The sequence below is a fragment of the Dermacentor albipictus genome, chromosome 5, assembly GCF_038994185.2.
Source record: "Dermacentor albipictus isolate Rhodes 1998 colony chromosome 5, USDA_Dalb.pri_finalv2, whole genome shotgun sequence".
Lineage (NCBI taxonomy): Eukaryota > Metazoa > Arthropoda > Arachnida > Ixodida > Ixodidae > Dermacentor > Dermacentor albipictus.
This window is the reverse complement of record NC_091825.1, coordinates 43,236,980-43,259,854: the sequence shown is the minus strand read 5'-3', so window position 1 is coordinate 43,259,854 and position 22,875 is coordinate 43,236,980. Positions and strand designations below refer to the sequence as shown.

The 22,875-nt window shown below is 45.7% G+C and overlaps 1 long non-coding RNA gene and 2 other non-coding genes across 3 annotated transcripts in view; 2 read left to right on the top strand and 1 right to left on the bottom strand.

The window, feature by feature from the left end:
- Positions 1 to 2,646: 2,646 nt before the first annotated feature.
- Positions 2,647 to 22,875, bottom strand: part of LOC135900540 (uncharacterized) — a 219,765-nt gene continuing 199,536 nt past the window's right edge. The window contains exons 2-4 of the long non-coding RNA XR_010563901.2: positions 11,301 to 11,400; positions 9,413 to 9,539; positions 2,647 to 2,902 (exon numbers count right to left, since the gene is read on the bottom strand). This is a non-coding gene — a long non-coding RNA (uncharacterized lncRNA). The remainder of the gene's footprint in view (positions 2,903 to 9,412; positions 9,540 to 11,300; positions 11,401 to 22,875) is intronic.
- On the top strand, positions 10,914 to 10,987 carry TRNAT-AGU (transfer RNA threonine (anticodon AGU)). The gene has a single exon. It is a non-coding gene; the product is annotated as a tRNA-Thr (tRNA).
- Positions 15,995 to 16,068, top strand: TRNAT-AGU (transfer RNA threonine (anticodon AGU)). The gene has a single exon. It is a non-coding gene; the product is annotated as a tRNA-Thr (tRNA).

Genomic DNA, 22,875 nt, shown 5'->3' with positions numbered 1-22,875 from the left:
TATGAGCCGGAACTTGCGGCCAGCATTGTCGCATCAGGTGCTGTGTTTCGCAATCTTTGGCTTACTGTACGCGACACAGAATATGAGGATGAAACTGATGACTACAGCAGGAGCAGCAGTAGTAGCAGACATGCCAATAATGGCGACCCCATTCCACACGTTCTGTCCCTAAACAAGAGGTCTCGAATTAATTAATTGAGAGTGCGGGCTGTCCAAAACACAGTTATTGGTATGTTCGACATAACCGGTACTCAACATATGCGTTACTTAAGCAATGTGCGGCGGCAGTTGCGACGTCAACAGCAGCGTGAGCACTGCTAGGTGCGTACAAGCTGTTGTGGTGACAGCAAGATGTGGTGGTCAAAGAGATGCCAAACAATTTCATGCTGGTAAATTGCTGGCAGAATATTTTCCCTACTCAATTGCAGTTGATGTCTAGCTAATGAAAATTATTTATGATTTGTCGACGAATGTAAAATTGTTTATTGAAGAGTTCTGTAGAGTTTATGTTTATGGTAAGTAAAACAAAATATTTAGTAACAACATTTAAGATGGAAAGATTAAAATTAAATTCTGTGGTTTTTAAAAGGGCACTTGCCATGATTTCTTTGCTGCTCCCCTCTTCATCTAGATGCCCTGTGTGCCATGAATGTAGCTTGCAGTTTTCTTTTGTAGCTTTTTTTCTTAATGGTGTTCCTGACAGTTCTCTAGCCCCCTTGTGCAATGAAGGACATAAGAGTTTGTCCCCTCCCTTTCTTCTCAGGCAGGGAAGCACGCAGAAGCAAAAATGCACTGCGCACATCAGACCTTCTGCTCCGTCGAACGTGCTGTCGTATGTGCACCTCCTAGGTCGTCCACCACTTTGTCTTAATACAACCGCAACGTTTCCTCCGAGTAATGAAAATGCTATCAACTGATCATCCAACATGTCAAACGCTGTGGTTCCCCTTAAGTGTATTCGTGCATGAGCAGTTCATAGGTATGAACAAACAGCCCTGACTTGTATATAGCAGAACTGAGTAACCGAAATATTGCACAATTAAATTTTTGCCGTGCGTGGGCCAGCACTGCAAATGTAGTAGTGATGCGTATATACAAGCATTAAACAAAACTGCGGCTTTCTTTATTATTTAAATTTTCAACATACAGCTCTTTTTTAAAGTAAAACATGTTTATCTACATATCATGTGCAAGAGCCTCTACATTAAAGAAGTGTGAGAATTATCAGGAGTGCTGCAATAGTAGAGACATGCTACGTATTACAGAGACATGTCACATCAACCATCGCATCACCTTCTGCGCTCATCAAAAAAGTATCACAAATTAATGCACCATAAGATATCACAGGTTGCCGTACGGACTGTTTAAGAAAACTTGTGTACTCCGCAGTTACACGGAAATAGCATCCGGTGTAAATCATAACACAATCTGTGCAAGTTCATAGATCATGACGCTGCAACAGAATAATATTTATTATAGTCTAAAGTACAGGTACTTCACTTCATGTGAAAGGAACAAGTCGTTGTGGAGTTACACACTTAGAGAAAAAAAAAGCCATAATATCATACTTCGATGTTAATAAAGCGAATCTGCTTCATAAATGTTGCCAACGAACTGCACTGCAAGGGCTACACGTTCACTCGAGCCTGCACTCAAACAACAGTGAATGGAAACGAATATTATGGCAATGCGGGAGGTGCACAGGGAACGACAGTAGACGTTCAAGCTCAGTAATGCCGGGATAAGAAATTGTATAAAAGTGCAAACATATATATATATATATATATATATATATATATATATATATATATATATATATATATATATATATATATATATATATATATATATATATATATATATATATTCGGACATTTCTTGCTTATGCTCCTACATTTCATTTGTGTATATATATATATATATATATATATATATATATGTACAATACAAATGAAATGTAAGGGCATAAGCAAGGAATGTTCGTAAATTCTATTCTGAGTGTGTTCATAGGTTGCTTGCGATGTTTTATAAAGCTCAGAATGCCTCCACCCCTCAGCAAGTGATTGTCCCTATTTGATGACACAAGACCACTTTGAAAAACAATTACAGTGCCGCATCGTGTTCATGACGTGCCAATAATAATAATATTTGGGGTTTTACGTGCCAAAACCACTCTCTTGATTATGAGGCACGCCGTAGTGGAGGGCTCCGGAAATTTTGACCACCTGGGGTTCTTTAACGTGCACCTAAATCTAAGCACACGGGTGTTTTCGCATTTCGCCCCCATCGAAATGCGGCCGCCGTGGCCGGGATTCGATCCCGCGACCTCGTGCTCAGCAGCCCAACACCATAGCCACTGAGCAACCACGGCGGGTATGACGTGCCAACAAGCAAGTGCCTGGAAATTTCAGTGTCACAGTCAGAATGACCAAACCACCAGGATTTCTGGTACATGTGCAAGTGAGCCTGAAGGCGCGGACAATCCCATTGCTGAAGTATCAATTCAAGCACAAACTCATGCTGCATCTCCTGTGCTATTTGTGGTTGCATTAAAGCGTGACGTAAGCAATTATTTGTTGTAAGTCAGCAAGAATCGGGCTTCGTATCATCGTTACTACATCAGCAAATTTGTTAAAGTAAATAAAAAGAAAAAACGTGACATCAAATTCCTTGCTTATGCTTCTTTACTTCTCACGGGAGAACTGACATGGGCGAGGGGCCTGGCTGGCGCCATAAACAAGTGCAGCCAGCAGCTGCTGAAGCAGGCGTTGGTTGGTATCGTGCGACCGGCGCTCCAGTTCGAGGCGCTGCGGCTCGACTTCCCGCAAACCCCACACACCTTGAACCAGCTGCTCCCTTAGTTCCTTAGTTGGGTCAGGCTCTCCATGTGCGCCTCGTGGTGCTGTATGCAGAAAAAGAAAAACATGTAAAGTTAATTTATTTACAGAAGCTCAGTAACAAGACCTTGGAATGTTATTTAATCGTCCACATTTGCAGGCTTTCGATTTTCTGCAATAGTAAGTACTGTCACGCTGTATTGAGACACCAAAAATATATTTCCGACCAATCAAATCTGTGCCGTGACATTTTGTCTTCCTTTCTAAACTTGGAAATTTCAGCCAGTCCGCAACGCAGCAACAACGCTTTAGGCAAATATTTGTCTAAGCTTGAAGCCCGCATGAAATGCTCACTTCGATTTTGGTCCTTCATGGTTTACTTTTTTATACCGTTTACGTAAAGAAAGTAAAGTCGCTGCTCACATTCACCGCTTTAACAGCTTCTTGTCGGAGCGTTACCGTCAGCGCAGGGACACTTGACCGAGGAAGGGTTACCGTCGCTGCGATCACTTTGGCCAAGCTTCTGCCGTGGCGGTGACCTATTGAAAGTGGCTAAGTGCCTTGTCGGTTCTCGAGCCACTACGCTCCAAATTTTTGTTTTCGGGCGTTATGAATATTTCTTGTTGGCCCTTCTTAACAAAAAGGATCACACATCGTCAAACAAAGGCAGCAAAATTAAAACAACGCATTCCCTACACGAGCAATATTTACTCACATCACTCTTGTATTTCACGGCTCCCGGAAGAAGCGTCTGAAATTCTGCGCCGAAGAAATTACGCTGTTGTGGATCGCAGTTTCATGCGCTGCAATACAAACTAGCATTCACGCTGGGGGACCAGCTGATCGGTTTTGCAGAGGTTGCCATTTTTCCTGCGCTCAACGACATGGGTTGGATGAAGATTCGACAAATATGTGGCTGTGGCTTCAAAAATGTGAGCACTTCAGTTTGCTTTTTTTAAGGTGCGGCAGCGTTTGCGTTGGGAGGTTGTAAAACAATTTTTTTTTTACGCAGAAGGGATGTCACCTTATAATAAATGTCCTTTTACAAAATAAGTTTCTTTTACAGCCCCAGAAAAGGATAACACGAAAGAAATATCTGGCCAAAGAAGGCAGCTTTTGATTGGACTATCCAAAAAACGTGGTGCATACGCACCGACCATTTCGAAAAGCGTTGACGTCATGCGATAATGCATTGGCATGAAAAAAGGCATTTCTACAAAATTTAACCCCAGAATACTAAACGGAACCGAGCGCAGAACCCGTCTACTCGGCACAATAAACTACAAGCTGTATTTCTCCTAGTGATCCATTCAACTCGAGTCAAACTTCAAAAATATGCTATTGTGCCGCAGCTGAACAAAATCAAAGTAATGTTGTTTGCTGCCACTTGGAATTACTCAGATATTTCTTTCCTTTCGCCTACTTACGTAATTAGTTCTAATTATATTAGCAACATCTCGAACATTATAATCACTTCAATAGAGTCCAATAGAACATTGCAGAGCAGCATGAAAAACTCCCGGTACAGCTCTCCGCTCCTGAATATGTGCTACATAAAAAAAGCTTTTCCAAGCTTGAAAGCAGCCCGTAAATAGGCGAAAATTTTGCGTGAGACTGGCTGCTCGAGACACAAGGGCAACCTCAGCCCCCCCTCCCCCTTTTTTTTCCACGTGTACGCTTTAGCGGAGTGTCGCTAAACTTTTTCGTGTGCCAGTCTGAAAATGCCACAAACGGCAAAGCACACTGGTTTAGCGTGACTAAATTTGCCTGTCTGATAACGGTATATTGCATAGGCGTCCTCAACAATGACGGTTGGTATACGACAGTGAAACGCAGCAATTGCCATACAAGATTTCTACTGAAAGCCGCGTAGTAAACTTAAGTCAAAATACAACACTGAGGGTTCCGATTGCAAACTTTAGGGTGAGAAGCTCTCCACGAAGATTGTCAACAGTCTTGTCTTGTGCCTTCCGGCGTTGGACACTGCTGTTCGAACGCGACGCTTATTTTTTTAGAGCGCAGCTCTTTGGCGTCCGTTCCTGGGTTTCGCGTCGGCGTTGTCGTCGGCCTCGTAACCAGCTCCGCCCCCCTTTCATCCCCCCAGCGCTAGCAGCGACCGACTGATACCGCTGGATGCCGCTGACGCCGCTAGAGATTCAAGATAACGTGAGTGCATAGAACACCGTCGCCGCCATGCAGAAAGAGGACGAAAGGGACCCCCCCCCCCCCCCCTGTTCTTGTGTGGCGGATAGGGGTTGAGTCACTATCGGCGTCAGCGGCATCAGTCAGTCGCTGCTATCTCTTCCCGCCTCCCTTTATCGTGTTGTCCGCTTGCTGCGCGCGCTTCTGCCCCCATCGTTTGCCGCTGGGTGTACACGCCGCCCCCCTCCCCCCTCTTCCTGCGAGTCTCGGGTTGTGGGAGAATGCGGGAGAACATCCCGTTCCTCTCGCTCGTAACGCGTCCCACGGCTGTGACAACCTCGCGAGGCACTTGTATAGATCTCGTCTTTGAGAATCAAGCATTGGTGTACCAAGTCGAACATATATCAGCCTATTTCTCCGACCACAAAGCTTCCTTCATGACTGTCAAGAACTGTTAGTGGAGTCTTTGTTAAAGGAATACGTGTGAAAAATAAAAAAAAAATTCTGTGATAGCGCATACATGTGTTGCTCGATTTCTTTGCCTCAATCTATCGAAAAGGTGAAACAGCTTATTTGCTGCGCTCAAATTTCGCATTAGGAAGTAACGTAATCGTCGGTAATTTTTTTTTTCAAACTTTTCATTCGTGACCGTTTTTGCCGCCCAGAAACGCTGCCAGAAACGTACTGCTGCACATTTCTAAAAGTAAATTGTTGCGAATACAAGGTACACGAGAGGCGCTCAGGGCAAAAAGCAAAAGCGCTCTAGAGAGGAGTGCTGCTGCCGCAATCGCGACACGTCGTATTCTTTTAGTCGGACCCTCGGGAGCTGCTTTCATGACGCCGGGCTCCGTTTTTGTTTTTTTCCAAGTGCATGTGTCAACGCAATGTTATTTAGCGTCGATAGGAGACGCTCGCGGTTGGGAGCAATGCCATGGCTGCTGGATCCCATTACAGCCCGTCTGAAGGCTGTTTCACATGACGCGATGGGGACGAAAAAGAAAATTTCTGCCGCGCACATCGCAGAGCTATTTTCGCTGGCAGCTTTCACATGCGTTTGCGGCAGCGCGATTTCCGTTGCAGCGATGCGCAAGGTGCCCCCTGCTCATGCCCCCTGCCCCCTGCTCATGCCCCCGATGCCCCTGCTCACGAAGTATCCACGCCAGCATCGTTAAATAAAAACAACATGCAAACTACTCAAATATTCAAATTTCCCTGTTTTTATTCGATAATAGAATAGGTACGCCATTTTTTAACGTTTAAAAGCATTGAGACTTTACGACAGCTTGCAGGAACGGTGAGTGACGCGCTGCTCAACACCGCAAGTATGAGCGTGCGGCTCTGCCGCGTCGGTGGGGTGGTTCCGGTTAGTACACTCTAGATCCGCTGTTACTATGGAAGCAACAACTTTTTTTTTCGGAATGAGTATTTGCTTTTGCAGAAAAACAAGCTACGATTGCGTGTGCATGTACGAGCAGCTGGCGCAATTTGTACCGATGACGAGGTTGACGACGTTGGCGATAAGTGGGTACGTGCCTTATGTGGAAGCGGTGTCCTTTTCCCGACCTGGATAGCGTGCAGCTTCTCCTTTTAAACGAATTGTGTAAGCGGAAGGAAAAAAAATCTTTATGAAGCTTCTAAGCCACAAACGCTGGTGTGTACGCCCTAAACATAGCTAAATCTAGCACGCGACATTGCTCTACACGGCTACCAACGCGCGGTAAAACAGGAAACCGCCATAATTTGACAGCGCTTTGTTCCGTCACACACATTGCCCCTCCCACATCGCGCCATTCACTGCGACTGAGCGACGGCGCGACCAACTTGTTGGAATCCAGTCGCGGAGGGCACACAACGTCGCGGTGGTCGCTGAGCGGCTGCGCGACGGAATCCGCTGTGTTGCTGACTGAAAATTGCGCCATGTCAAACAGCCTTGATGCGGCAGGCCGTATATGTATATATACATATATATACGTCTATGTATATATGTATAGACACATTGAGAGGGGAAACAACGACATTGCTGGGAACATGGTGCTAACATCGGGTCTCAACTTTGTCGTACAAGCTCTGCTGCTCTCATCCGCCGGATCGTTCCTTTCAAGCGCCACCAGTGCCATTTCACGCAGCAAAAGTTTCAACTAAGGCTATCCGAATATACAGGGGGTCCCACGTTATTTGAGCCAAACATTACGAATACGCAAATGCCACCTAGCTGGACAAAATCAAGCTACTGTTTTTTGCCGTCACTTAGAGATACTGAGATTTTTTTCAGTATGTCTAATTAGATAACTAGTCTTAATTATGCAACTTCTCAAATATCACATTACATGAAAACTGTCAATGAGAAAATTGTAGAGCAACATGAAAAAGCTGCCGTGACAGCTTTCTATTGCCCGATACGATCAAGATGAACTTGTATTCGAAGCATGAAAGAAGCCCGCGAACGCACACATGTTGCCGCGCGACTGGCTACTCGACTCACCTTGCGTGTATTCCCGGGCTTCTTTCACGCTCGGAAAAACACCTTTATCTCACGCTCAATGTAGTCAATGTTACTCGCTCTGAATGTAAAATTAAGTGACCCCGGAGAGCGTTTGATTAGACTTTTCAAACAACGCCACCGTTTATCCCCTGATGCTTGCGTCGGCGACTGCGTAAGTTCGACGTCAGGAGACTGGAATAAAAACATACTGGAATAGTTTTATGTTATAAGGCCCCACATTGCGCGCATTGTTGAACGCTCCGTTACCCACAGAAAAAGGCTAATGACCAATTTGTATGTCATGACCCACAGTTTGAGAAACACTGCACCACTCAATAGTTCGTAATTGTCTCGCATTTCGCCACAACACGAAGTCGAAGTGTTAGTGTACATTGTTAATTAAACCCTGTTTACATTCATCTGCAGCAAGCATGCCTGTGGTGAATAGTACTCGTAGAACTAGGGTCATTCTTTAGCTTTTTAATACACCACTCTCTCTGCGGCGCCATATTGCTCCATGTGTCACATTGGGCCTTACCTCCTCGCTGGTCAGAAACCGCACCTTATTATCCTCTTTGCCTCAGAAACAAAGCACCAGGGGAGCAGCCGCATTACACTCACTCTTACTATCACGTGTTCTAATGCACCTTGGCGCTGCTGAAAGGTAAGTTCCTCTATACAGACTGCGTCACAGAATTCTGCACCCCATTAGGTCAATGAGTCGTCATATCTGAATATTTTGCTACACCACAGGCCCTCCCATCAACCAGCCTCCTCCGTTCGCGTCCCTTATGTAAGTGAGAGTGCTGACAGTAGAAAAAGTATCGGACATCATATTTTGTCGAACTGTGTACTTCTGAGTATTAGCAATCCGTCAGAAAAGTCATAACCGAGAAAAGGTTGATAGTAACAAGAAAATGTAATTGATAAGAACTTATCTCCCTTTAAACAGCATGAAAACCTACGAGTAGCATAGATTAAATATTGGCTAGCCATGAATATCGGGCCGCAAAGCGCTAGCTCATTCAAAAATAAGCGACAGAAAGCATTTTTAGCATCGGAATAGAAATAAGGGATTCTGGTGAAATTGCCCTTGAACTAGAGCAAGGACATTAGAAGACGCCAAGAACGCAGGATCGCGTAAATAATTTTATTGGCATAAAGAACCGCTGAAAAACTAATGAATATTGCGACGTAAGATTCAGTTGGCTGCAACTTGTCGCTGTCGTCAGTGTGTGTCGTGTACTTTGCGTGATGTCGCTTTTTTGCTCTACGAAAGAAATATACAGCTGTCGCTCACTACTACCTGAAGGTCTCTTCTCTGCCGTCACTCGCGGTAAAATCTCTAAACGCCGACGCCAAGGCACCCCGATGCACGACAACGTAAGAAAAGACGGCCCACTTCCCTTCATATTTTCACCTGCACTTATGCTCTAACCCTTAAAACACCAGCGTCATTCTCTCGTACTTTCTGCGTATTCCTGTTTAAGATACACTGGCCATTTTCACGCTTATAGGGGAATCAGTTATCAGATGAGCTTTCTTCGTTATTGTACTTCAATTCGCTGCTCGTCGCTTCTACGTAGCTCAAATCTCCTCGCTCAATAAAAAATGATCAATGCCCACTCTGGTTCCATTGTGACCGTTGTTCCTGTTGCCTTTCACAGTAAAACGACTTTTGTTCACTTCTTCCTGCAGGCTCGGCTGCTACTGTTGCTAACTTATTCCTTTCAGCACTGCTCATATTTTTGATTTCAGCTCAGTGAATTCTTAGTTTCCCTGTCATCCTCCGCTCCTCACTAAATGTGCGCCACGGTGTTTTTCTATTCATTGCACTCGTTTTGAAACTAGGCTGCTTTTGTTGTGATCTTAGTCGCTTATCCCTAGGCGGCTTCTATGTCTGTTGACGACTTGTTCACCTCTCGCTTGGCTTGTGTATTCGAGCACTTACTCAGAGTCGGCGTTCCCATTCCAGGAGGCTGATCAAGATTTTTCACCACGTGCCCCGTCACACACACTCACTTGAACATAGAAAGTGATCGAAGTTGCATAATCGGCAAGGCAGCCGCAGCCAGCACCTGCAGAGTTGAAGAAAATGTGGACAAGAAAACTTTGTGGTAAGAACACCTGCTAAAAAGGTTGCTCTCTGAGTGACAATACGAAGTTGCGGAGACAGTACAAATGCGAAAATGTGATGCATAAAAAAGCCAGCACCGAACACCAACAAAAAAAGACCTGACAGGCAATAAATTTAGTGACTGAAGGAGCCCTCATGCAATCGTCTGTATAGCCTTCGTTTAGATTTCAAGACCTGTTTTGATCTGTATAAGCATGCGCTAGTTTGCCCAAGGATTATTGCTTTGTAAAGCTGTTGCAAAATCACCACACATATCTTGTTACACCAGATCAACTTCATGACGTCTGCATATATAATTTCTTGTGGCACCATTGCCTTCAGCTTTTAATTTAAATCCCAGATATTGTCGATGTCATTATTGTTCAGAATCTGTCCAATATTATCAACTCGTCACTTAATTACCTTTGGAAACTAGTGCAGTGGCGCACCATTAGATTTTGCCGCTATTTCATGTCCTTCACCTCGGCGTACAACACCCCTTATTGAGAATAAATGTATTGCTGTAACTGAAGCAGCAGACATTTCTAATAAATAATTTTCTGTTTAATAGAATGAGTACTACTCGTAATTTCAGCTTCCGCACTGCTCTTCCGAGTTTGGTGCCTGGTTCACGAGTGAAACGTAGGCAGGTAATATGAATTTTGCACTAACTAGTCGAAGCACGTCGCACATTGTCTATAATGAGGACGACCATCGTTTATCTACACACCAGCAAATACTTGTGGGATAAAGCATTATCGCAAGGGCGGCTAAAAGGGCATGTTGGTGATGTTGCATCTTTGGCTATAGCAACGTGACGATCCACATAAAAAGTGAAGAAGGTAGCAGGAAAGAGCACTGTGAGCTCTTTCGTACATTTTTTTTTCACTTTTAATCGTCGCGCTCCTAACGAAAGTACAACACCTTGTTACCGGAGTTAGGGCAATATACATTTGAACGAATGCGACAAAATCTCGATTTTGCTCAATTTGTGCGTCCTTCAAGTCCTTGGTTTTATCTCGTTGATCGAGCAGGTTAAGCAAAATATAAGCGATAATGTAACGGTAAGTTTTACTTTAACAAAAAGCCAGTAACTGGCCTGCCACAATGCTCTCCCTCTGACGCCACCTTTTGTATAAGCATTCGTATAGCCTGCTGGCAGCTACGGCTTTTTATCTATAGGCACTTTTTTAAAACTTCAAGCCACCCGTGAGATCCGGTATTGCGACCTGCAAGGAGCCGCCGTCGTCGTGAGCTGAAAGCCAATGAGACGAATAAATTGGGTCGATCGGCTGTCTACGAGCCTACAATGAGACGCAGTCACACTTCCTCCGCCGGCGCCGTGGCTTAGTTGGTTAAAGCGCCTGTCTAGTAATCAGGAGATCGTGAGTTCGAATCTCACCGGTGCCTCAACTCATTTCTTTTGCCGTTTTTCTGTGGTTCACAGGACTATACCGCCGATTGCGTTGAACGCGCAAAAGAGGGCACTTCGATGGCGCCGTGGCTTCGAAATGCGCTCTTTTGCACGTTCAACTCAATCGCCGTTATTGTCCTGTGAACCTGAGAAAACGGCAAAAGGAATGAATCAAGGCACCGGTGAGATTCCGAATGGTCGCTTTTTCATGTTCTCCACTTCAAAGGATTTATCGGCCCCTGGCCGAGGTGCTGCTTAGGCTTCAGCCAGCAGCAATGACTACCGTGCTGTGCTACCCCTTCTTCCTACCGGTAAGCTGGTTGTCGACTCCGTTTTCCTCCATGATGACTTAAGTGGTCGACCGTACAGAGCCCAAGACTTCAGAGACGCCCTTCGGAACGTTATTGACCTGAAGGAAATAAGTTCCAGCGGTCAATTTCAGATGTAGCACCTGTGGATGGTGACGTGAAAATCATCAATTGCAAAATCAAAGCAAGCCACGTGTGGATAATTATCCGTAAAAGGTTGACGATGCGTCGTTATTGACCCCGAGCGCACGGAAGTAAAAATGAAGCTTTTATGTCTTCCTGAGCGTTTGGAAGACGATTAAGTTCGAGATGGCCTCAAGGCTTACGGAAAAGTGAAGTCCATATCAGCAGAAAGCTGGAGAGTATCGGAAATGGAGCAAATGCGTACCCTAAATTGTGACGTGGCGTTGACTCTTGGCGATGGAGTCGGCGTGGGCGACGCTCCACATCGGCTAAACGTTTGTGGAGTGCAGAGCCTTGTATTGATTCCAGGCTGGCCCCCACTTTGTCTCCGCTGTAACAAGCTTGAACCCATTCGTCGAAACTGCAGAACCCCACGTCGTGAAGCCTGCCGACGCTTTGGCCACACAGATGAAGAATGTGTTGTGACATGCGCCGACAAGTTCCGACACAGGACAAGGCCTTCGGAAGAAAGCTTGCAGGAACACATAAGTGATGTTACTGAGGTTCTCGATGCAACGGCAGACGTTCCCTCTTCCGCGGATACCAGCTGTGCCAGTAACGCCCCTCTACATGTTAAAGATAATGACATCGCAGAACTGCCCGTGGAAAAGGAAAGTAGCGAAGAGAAACAAGCGCCCTCTACCACGCAGCCAGTTGCCTCCCTGCCAGCGAATGAGGCAGCCGCTGATGACTCATCTGCTACACCGAAGCATCTCAGCACGTGCGCTATGCTCGCAGAGGACAGACGAAGTAGCGCGTATACGTCAATTCCGAAGCGCCGTGCGACTAACAGACCCGAATCAAGCACGGACAGCGAGACGACCAGCACCACAAGAAAAGCACGTCGCCGCAAAACATCGAAACACGCAGGAAAGAACCGACGATCACGGTCCAGAAGGCCTGGTGGGGGTTCGGAGGGAGCCTCACCATTGCCCTCTAGGACCGATCACATAGATCATTAGGTCCAAATAGTTGGTAGTCACCATGGCCCTGTCCCAGCAACTTCTTTTCGCAACCTTGAACGTACGAAGCCTTAGGTCTTTGCAGAAACAGGCACAGCTTCGGCGGCTTTTGTCTAGGAAGCGCCTCGGCTTCGTCACCGTGCAGGAGACGAAGATTGAGAATGATGACGAGAGAGAAAGGGCTTGATGACCTTTTCTGTCTGAGTATAATGTTTGCGTTTCACACGCTCTTGGTTGATCCGCGGGCTGTTTCCTGTTTCTGAAAAAGAGCCTACTTTGTTCAGCCTTTAGTTACCATGTCGACACTGAAGGTCGATATATATGTTGTGATATCGTGTAGCAGGGTGTGCCATGGCGAGTAGTCAAGGTCTATGCATTTAATGACACTGCAAAACGAACTCCTTTATTTGATACTGTGTCTAGTCTATTGGACTGTGATCGCTGCATTGTTTAATGGGAGATTTCAATTGTGTATGTGATCTGAACGATCGATGCGGCATTAACATTCAGTGGGACAGGAGTGGTGAACTTTTATCTAACAATAGAAAATGCAGGGCTCGTTGATATAGGAGCGTCGGTACAGGGAACTCGCTCTTATACAAGAATTGAAGCTCATTCCTACGCCCGCCTTGATCGGATTTATGTTTCTTCATCACTCCTCTCTCGAAGACTATCCTGTAATACTATCCTAGTTTCATTCTCTGATCATTGTATGGTTATTGCAAACATCGGTGAAAAATCTGTAACTAATTTCTGACCACAGTGGGCACTCTGGAAGCTTAACTCGGAGCTCCTAAACGAGCAGGAATTTATTATTCGCGTTCGCATGGCCCTAACCAATTCTCTTCCTACTGACTTGCCATTATTTCCTACATGGGAACTCTTGAAACAAGAGGTACGTACAGTGGCTATAGAAATTGGCTCGCTGAAATCATTCTATAGAAAGAATGAAGAAAAATGCTTCTTAAGAGCCTATGTAGCCTTTATGAGGTTGAATGCGAAATGCCAGGCATTTACATTGTTGACATAGAAAACATTAAATGTGAGTTACAAAAGTATGAGGCACTGCGTTACAGAGGTGCTCGAATTCGATTTTGAAATAGGCGTGCTCTGCAGTCTGAACAGCCAACACGTCAAGCTTTACTTGATGAGTGACGTCACGGTATTTCCAAAGTAATTCCGGAAATATACTCCGAAGGTAGTCTTCTCACATATACTAATGACATAATTTCTCAGTTCGAAACTTTCTACACTATGTTTTTTAGTGCCCCTCCGGACGATCACGATGCAAAAGTTTTAGAGAGTTTCGTATCTTTTGTAAAATGGTTACAGGATGATGACTGTGCAGTCATGAGTGGTAGCCTTACGATTCAACAAATTGAGCTAGCTATTGATTAGCTGCCTTTGTCGAAAACACTCGGCCCCGATGCACTTTCAAGGGAATTTTACAAAGCTTTCAAATCAGTTATCAGCCCCATTTTATTCGATATTTTTATTACAAGTTTAGAGGTTGACGCCTTTCCGCAGTCTTTTTGCAAAACCCACACAGTTTTAATTCCCAAAAGTTCAGATAAAGAGAAACTGCGTTCTGTTGAAGGCTACCGACCAATCACATTGTCAAACGTGGATTACAAAATTTTTCCGAACGTTCTATCTAATAGATTGGAATTAGCGATGTCAATTCTAATTGATTCTCATAAGACGTGTGGAATCAGGGGCCGATCAATTGAAACCAACACACATTTCGCCGTACACTTCTTCAATACTGTTATGGTTCCACTGAGTAGCTTGCAATGCTCCAGGTAGACCTTGCTAAAGCTTTTCATCGTGTCAGTCACTCCTATTTATTTGCTCTTCTGGAGCATGTCAATGTTGGCTCCATTGTGCTTAAAGGCGTTAGGCTTTGCTACACCTGTTGCACTACTCGTTTAGTTATTAATGGCCAACTCTCCGAACCCATTTATATTTGCTCATCAGTAAAACAAGGATGCCCGATGTCCCCACTACTAGTCGCGCTTTACCTGGAACCGCTATGCTTAAGCGTAATTCTGTCGACTCACATCCATGACTTTAATATACTGGGTAATGAAGTAAACGTCTTAGCTTATGCAGACGATCTAGCGTTCTTCTGCACGGATAAGCCCAGTGTTGAAAAGGTAGTATCGATAATAGAAGAATATGGCAGCGTATCAGGAGCACGATTGAACTCCTCAAAAAGTTTAGGCTTATGGTTTGGCTCATGGTGCTATACACCAGAACAGTTTGCAGGCGTTCAATGGACTGATGTCCCGCCAAAGTATCTTGGCGTGCCGCTAGACGCACATAAATTAAGCGCACACTATTGGAAAGAACGGGTTTCAGCCCTGCAAAGTTACGCCCAGACATTCGTTCCACAACGACTTTCTATTTTTGGGAAAGCCGCAGCCTGCAATAAGCTCTTGGCAACAAAACTTTTCTATGTATTGCAAGTTATTCATTGTGCTAGGCTATACATCCAACGCTTTCACCGTATCTTTGCAACTTTCGTATGGTCTTCAACTTTTGAGCCCATGAGGCGAGAGAATATTTTGAGGCCTGCTAGTGAAGGTGGCCTGGGCTTAGTACATCTTTATGTGCGGCAAATAATGTCTCGTTTCTTCTTTTTTCGCGATACTTCTTATCCTATAATTCGGTCATACAAGCAAATCGCACTTGTTAATGCGTTACCTGATTTAATTGTCTCTTCAAATTTTTCTTCGCGCTAATGCTTGTGGGGGTTCATGCAAGAAGTTTACGTGGCGGTTCGTTTCCCGACAGTTCATTTTTCCACTGAATACTTGTATTCTGTGTCGCGCTAAACATTGCACAAAGACTTACTGTCCATGCTGTTTCCACCTCCACTATACCAGTCAATATACAGTAAACGGCCAGGCCACGCTGTACTAAAGCGAGTTCGCAAAATGTATTGATCTCCTTGCTGCAAAACATTCTTTTATATAGTTCGTAGTGAAACCATGCCGGTTAAAACGTGGCTACAAAAAAAGCGTGTCTTTGTCTCTTCTGTTAACTGTCGTCTTTGTGATGTACCAGAGACAATTGAACATTGTTTTATTAGCTGCACTGACGCCATCCTATTTTTAGATGTACTCCAACGGACTTCAAAGAAAGACTTTGAGATTAACGCTCATACTGTGCGATACCTGCTGCCACCCTCTGCTAATAGTGCACCTTTCGATATGTTTTTTGTCATGGCAATGCACAGTTTGTGGAAAACGCGAATGATTGACGAAACGCCAAAACGGTGGTACCTACAAGGATACATTTTATCCAAATGACCCTACACCTAAAACATGTTTATGATGGACTCGGCGTACAACCGGACTGGTACCCTATTTTGGTGAGGTGCTTATCCTTGCCACCCTTCTAAAGTGAAACGAACGTTTCTACTCACAGTAGGAACGCTGCCTTTTCTGTGTGTGACTTTCATTGTGCCCTCCATTCTCCGACGACGCAGAACTGGTGAACGCCTGGTTGAATGCTACTCCAATAAATACCAAGAAGGAAAAAAAATGGCGCCGTGGCTTAGTTGGTTAAACCGCCTGTCTAGTAAACAAGAGATCGTGAGTTCGAATCTCACCGGTGCCTTGATTAATTTCTTTTGTCTATGGTTCACCGGACAATACCGGCGATTGCGTTGAACGCTCAAAAAAGCGAACATCCATGGCGCCGTGGCTTAGTTGATTCCACTTCCGCCTACCACAGCCGATGGTCTCGGAATGTGTGCGCCGTAGGGGCGGTTCATGCGGCCCAGCTGGGCCGTGGTATCAGGCTTACGGAAACGTCCTTACAGGATTATCAGCTTGTTTTGCCGCATCTGTCATCAGGTATGACCGTGTGTAATACCGTGTTTTTGCACGCTGATTTGAAGGCCAGGCTCTATCGAGTCTAACATTTTCGCGATGCGCTTGACCATCATAAGCTGTTGCCGGAGGTGGTGGCCCTCCGGGCCTATCAGATGAACCATGTCTGGGCTATAACATTCAAGGACGAAGGCGAAAGAAAGAAGCTGCTGTCGGCGAAGGCCTTTAGTGTGAAGCAACACCGCCGCGTCGCCATTGACCCCTGTAACCAGGATATCAGAATGAAGCTGTTCTGGCTGCTTCACACGACCCCTGGCGAGGACGTCAGAGCAGCATTGGCGCCATTCGGTACGGTGGCCGAAATTTCCTGGGAGCGGTGGCGAGTACGAGGGTGCGGCGACAAAGGTTCTCCCACGCGGCTGGTATGTCTACGGTTGAAGGCTGGCATGACCATGGAAGACATCCCGCATCAGCTAGGAGTATCAGATGACCATGCACTTGTGATCGTGCCAGGCAGCGCTCCACTCTGCCTCCGATGCCTCGGCACCGGCCATATACGGCGTGAGTGCCGTGTGCCACGCTGTGGGCTCTGTTGTCGTTTCGGCCACGACGAGACCGAGTGCGTGAGACGCTACCCTAACGCGACCGGGTCTGTCCCGAGCGACGTATTAGACGAGCACTTGGATCAAGCGCATGCGGAAGAGACTGCTGGAGCAGGCGGAGACCACGGGGCACACAAGAGAAGCCAGTGGTCATGGCAAGCGTCAAGTGCCAGCCAAGCAAGGGCATTAGCGAGGCCGAGGCCAAGAATGAAGTGCAAGGTGAACCGTCTGCAGAAAATTCTACGGTGTGTGAAAGTGGGGGTGACGCGGCGGCTACCGAGCGCGTTCTGGGACAGGGCAACTCTGGCGCTGCCTTCATCAAAGAATCGTGCCAGAAAATGGACCAGGCCAGAGCTGTTTCAAAGAGACCTCACGAAATCCCCGATCAAGATGGCAGGCTTGAGGAAGACGACGCTGTCAGCAGCGAAGGGCCCCCCACGAAGGCTTCCTCTTTCCTGTGGTCTACGCTCAAGCCCAAGCCGAACGTTCCGCTTGAGAGGAGTCCGACGTGAGAAGTTCCACCTGAGGGGCGGCAGACGCCGACCAATCCACCAGACGGGCGACAGACGCCGACTGTCCCACCGGATAAGCGGACAACACCGGCAGTTCCCCCGCGGTAGCGGGGTGCTGTTCGGCAGAACGCTTACCAGGGATTAGATGCAGTGGAACCTTTCAAGTGAATGATGAGTAGCGAAGTGGAAAACGTCATGGCTTCGCCGTATGAGACGGAGCTTATGATAGTGCAGAATTTTTTTTGTAAAATTTCACGGACTTTGATTTCAGAAATGTATTATAGTTTGTGCTTGCTTTTTTGTTTCAATGGCCGATAATCATGGATTAACAATACGTATTGGCACGCTTAACGTACGCGGGTTAACGGCTAGATGCGATAAGCACAATTAGACGCCTGATGCTGGAAAACGACATATACATTCTTGCTGTTCAAGAAACCAAAATTGAAAGCGAAGAGAAAACGGACAAAATGGGTCAGGTTTTTAAATCGCGTTACAACATTTGTGGTTGCCATGGAGAAGGTAAGGCCGGTGACTGTCTTTTTTTTGAGTAATTCAACAGGTATTCTTGCGCAAAGTGTGATTTCCGCCCAAGACGGGCGATCGGTCCTATATGATTTCTTTTTGAATGATGTTGATTGGCGAATCATCTGTGTGTACGCTCCAAACAAAATTGGTGAAATTAAAATATTTCTTTAACTATGTTGAGTCACACCTGGCGTGTGAAAGCAATGTTGTTCGTCTTGGAGACTTCGATTCTGTTTGCATGTCCAAAGATAGGGTGCCCTGTAACATAATACGCGACGCAAGTGCGTATCAACTCTGCGCAATCGTGGCAGAATATGATTGAGTAGACGTTGGAAGTATTTTAGGCGGCAACAGTGTTCTCTTTACTCATTTTTAAGGGCAGAGTTACGCTCGACTTGATCGTTTGTACGTATCAACAAACCTTGCGCGAACGGTCAATAGTTACGCAGTAAAGCACGTGAGCTTCAGTGACCACAGCCTGGTAATGTGTACATTGAGCATGAAGCATAGAGGGTCTAACTTTAACTGGGAACTGTGTAAAATGAACGAAACCATCTTAAGTGATGAATGGTTTGTAAAAACTGTAAAAGTAAACACTTCCGTAATGCAAATATATGCTAATACATCAAACTGGGCTGAGCTGTGGGAGCAGTTGAAAATTGAAGTGAAAATGAGCGTGATCGAGAGGGCTTGTGTGATACGTCATAAACTAAACAAAGAGAGAAAGAACTGCAAAGCATGCTCGATTACTTTCCAAACGCGGAGTGCACAATACCGGGATTGTTTTCGAAACATATTAGAGAAATTAAACGCGAACTTGAAAGGGAGGACGCTGAAATATATCCAGGAGCTGGGATAAGAGAACGAGTCGAGAGACTGTGGCTGGGAGAGGCGCAAACTTAGCGTGCGCTCATTCACGAAAAGGGTCATGCCTCCAAGAACATAATAAAGAAATTTGTTTTAGCAACACAATTTCAAGAGACCCTGAAGTAAATGAAAAAGCTTTCGTTGAACGCTACCGAGCGTTGCTCGGTAGGCAGGTGTCCGTAACAGACGAGTTTGTAAACACCTTTCCAACGCTCCTGCCAAAATTACAAGATGAAATAAAAAAGGGACTCGGAGACCAATCTCTGCGAAAGAAATTAAAGAAGCCATAGAAGACTTGGGTAAAGCAAAGGCGCCTGGACCAGACGCCCTAGGATCAGCTTTATATAAAACTTTGAAGGCAGAAATAAGTGAGATACTGCTTTGTATAATATCAGAAGCTCATGAAACTAAGCACTTGCCTTTATCATTCAGGAAAAGTCATGTCGTGCTTATACCGAAAGCCACCGATACGGTAAAGCTGAAATTTGTCACTGGATGCAGGTCCATAAGTCTCACTAATGTGGATTATAAAATCTACATGAAGGGGTTAGCAAAAAGGCTGAAGTCTGTCATTAAGTCCATAGTAGGCGCCCACCAAACATGCGGTATCAAAAAGAGAGCAATATTTTCGAATATTCCCGTCGCTAGAAGCATATTGGGATGGTGTGACGCAAACCTCGAATGTGCATTGAGTATTGAGTTGGCCTACAGCACACTAGTAGGATATTGTGTAATTCACGCCGTGCTGTTATCGCTTGCGATTCAGCTTCGATTGTGTTTTAGCCCCTTTTATCCCACCTGACTGGTATTTCATTATTTTAAGAGGAGCTTTGGGTCCAATATGCGGCCGAATCCGATTTTGTTCGGCGCGCCAGAATGCTAGCAACATCTTTCGCTGCTTCTAAAGCTTTGTCCTTGTTATAGTTTCTGTAGTTGGTCATCAGGTACCGCATATACCATCTATAACTGACTAGTGGATACTGCGCTCGTGAGTCGTAAATCCCCTTGGCATCAAATATCCTGTTACGCCAGGAAGCCCCTATATTTGGCTGTTTGGGACTAGTGCTGGTCTCCGCGCTGCGCGGCTTCGAACTTGGCAGACGCCGAGTTTGTGCGTGTGCCATGTGTACGCGCGGAGTTTCGGAAGCGCTCGCATGGCTTTTACGATTTGTGTCTTGTTCGTACACTTCGTGCAACAGAGCATCCGCTGTTCTTCGTCCTTGTGCAACAAATTTTCCAAGCGTACGTCAAACGGAGGAACCTCTTAGGCATTTAGGGAAGACGGTTCATTAAATAGGTTCATGGGTAAAAATACATAGCACTTGCTGCTGAGAGTTCATTTAATATCGCCATGTAATGCCACCGAGAGCTCTCCACATGCCAGTTACGAGCTCTGTCGTTAGTGCGCTGGTTTTTGGCTTGGAGAGCGTGCTCTGCCTTCTCTCGCCGATCGGTGCTGGCACAGGTGGCAACCAACTGTCTCAGAAATTCTTCCCGTGTAGATAGCGCCACTTCATGATCCACGTACCATGTCCTCGCTGACTTTGCTAACGCGAAGTACACGTTGCGAAGCTTCCTTGCCGTGTCCCAGCCATTGAAATCTGCTACTCGCTCGAAGTGTTCGCACCAGTCTTCCACATCTTCGAACGTGTCACCGTGGAGGGGCTCGGGCGTGCGTGGTGGGTGCACGATGAGCTAAGACGATGCCACCGGGCTGGTCATGGTTGCACCGTCGCTGGCAACTCTTGCCTGCACTCCTGCTGCAACAGGCAATCCGAACTGCCACTGCCTCCTCAGAGGCAGCGGCTTGTGCGCTGGTGTACTGCAGTCAGTTCTCTGGATTGCAATCGCTGAGCATCGGTGCTTCGTTTTCCTATGAACTGGGGACTCAAAATCATACCCCGCACCTCCACCGGAAATGTAGCACTCTTCAAAGAAGCACACTAAACCAACTGGTTCATTGTGGGTGACAGGCACGTACCCAGGATTTTTTTTCGGGGGGGGGGGGGGGCCCACCACCTCCATCATCATCATCATCATCATCATCATCATCATGTTTTACGTGCACTGCAGGACGAAGGCCTCTCCCTGCGATCTCCATTTACCCCTGTCCTGCGCCAACCGATTCCAACTAGCGCCCGTGATTTTCCTGATTTCATTGGTCCACTTAATGTTTTGTCGTCCTCGATTGCGCTTTCCTTCTCCGACGCATTACATGACCTGCCCAGCTACATTTTTTCCTCTTGATGTCATTAGAATATCGTCTATTCCCGTTCGCTCTCTGATCCAAACCGCTTTCTTTCTCTCTCTTAACGTTATGTCTAGCAATCTTCGTTCGATCGCTCTTTGTGCGGTCCTTAACTTGTTCTCAAGTCTCTGCCCCATACGTCAGCACTGGCAAAATGCACTGATTGCACACCTTACTTTTCAATAATAATGGTACGCTTCCAGTCAGGAGCTGGCAATGTCTGCCGTATGCGATCCCAACTATTTTTATTCTTCTGTGAATTTCCTTCTCATGATCAGGGTTCCCTGTGATTAATAGACCTAGTTAAACGTACTCCTTCACAGTCTCTAGTGGCCGACTGGCGATCCTGATCTCTTGTTCCTTTTCCCGGCTATTTATCATTATCTTCATCTTCTGCATATTAATATTCAACCCCACTCTTACACTCTCTCTGTTAAGGTCTCCAATCATATGTTGTAACTCGTCTGCATTGTTGTTGAATGGAACAACGTCATCGGCAAACCGAAGGTTGCTGAGATATTTGCCGTCGATCTTTACTCCTAAGCCTTCCCAGTTTAATAGCTTGAATTCTTCTAAGCACGCAGTGAATAGCTTTGGAGAAATTGTGTCTTCCTATCTGACCCCTTTCTCTATAGGTATGTCCCTGCTTTTCTTATGTAGAATTAAGGTAGCTGTAGAACCTCTGTAGATATTCTTACGCGAAGTACGAGTCAGTAAGACGAGAAACTATATACAGATTATATTTACAACAGCGGTTGCAGCGCAGACCGGTTAGATTCACAGCGCGAGCCCAGTTCGTTCTTCCTCCTCTTTTCTGGAGTGATGGCGCCCACGTACCTCATTCAAACAAACAAATCCCACACGCATGTAGCAATATTTTTCAAGCTTTTTACGTAAGCGTTTTGTAGTCCTTGATTACGTAGTGCTTCTATGACTACTGGTATCTCTACTGAATCAAATGCATTTTCGTTATCTATATAAGCCACATACAGAGGCTTATTGTATTCTGCAGATTTCGCAATAATCTGATTGATGACATGGATGTGATCCATTGTAAGGTATCTCTTCCTGAAGCAAGCCTGTTCCCTTGGTTGACAAAATCCAGTGCTGCCCTTATTTTATTGGAGATTATTTCGGTAAATATTTTATATAATACTGGGAGCAAGCTAATGGTCCTATAATTTTTCGATTCTTTGACGTCTCCTTTTTTGTGAATTAGTATAATGTCTGCATTCTTCCAGTTTTCTGGGACCCTCGCAGTCGATAGACACTTCGTATAAAGAGCCGCCAGTTTTCCAAACATTATGTCTCCTCCATCTTTGAATAAATCGACTGTTATCAGTGGCGTAGCAACAGGGGGGGCAGGGGGGCCGTGGGCCCCGGGTGCAAGGGGCCAATGAGGGGGTGGGGGGGGGCGGGTGTCATATACGTCTTAAGACACCCTTCTTACTGCCGGCTACACCCCGGGAGGGGGGGGGGGGTGACAGAAGACTTACGGGCCCCAGGTGCCAGACGACCTAGCTACGCCACTGACTGTTATTCCACCTTCTCCTCTCGCTCTTCATCGTTTCATGTCTTGCAGGGCCCTTCTGACCTCATCGCTTGTTATAGGAGAGTTTCTGTATCCTGTTCATTACTGTTTCTAAGTAAGGTATCGTGACTCCTCCGGGTAGTGTATACAGGTAAGCTTAGAATTTTTCCGCTGCTTTTACTATATCTTCGAGATTGCTTATGATATTATCCTTCTTATATTTTAGTGAATACATCATGGTTTGTCCTATGCCAGGCTTCTTATTTACTGATTTCAGGCTGCGTTCATTTTTTATGGGTTCTTC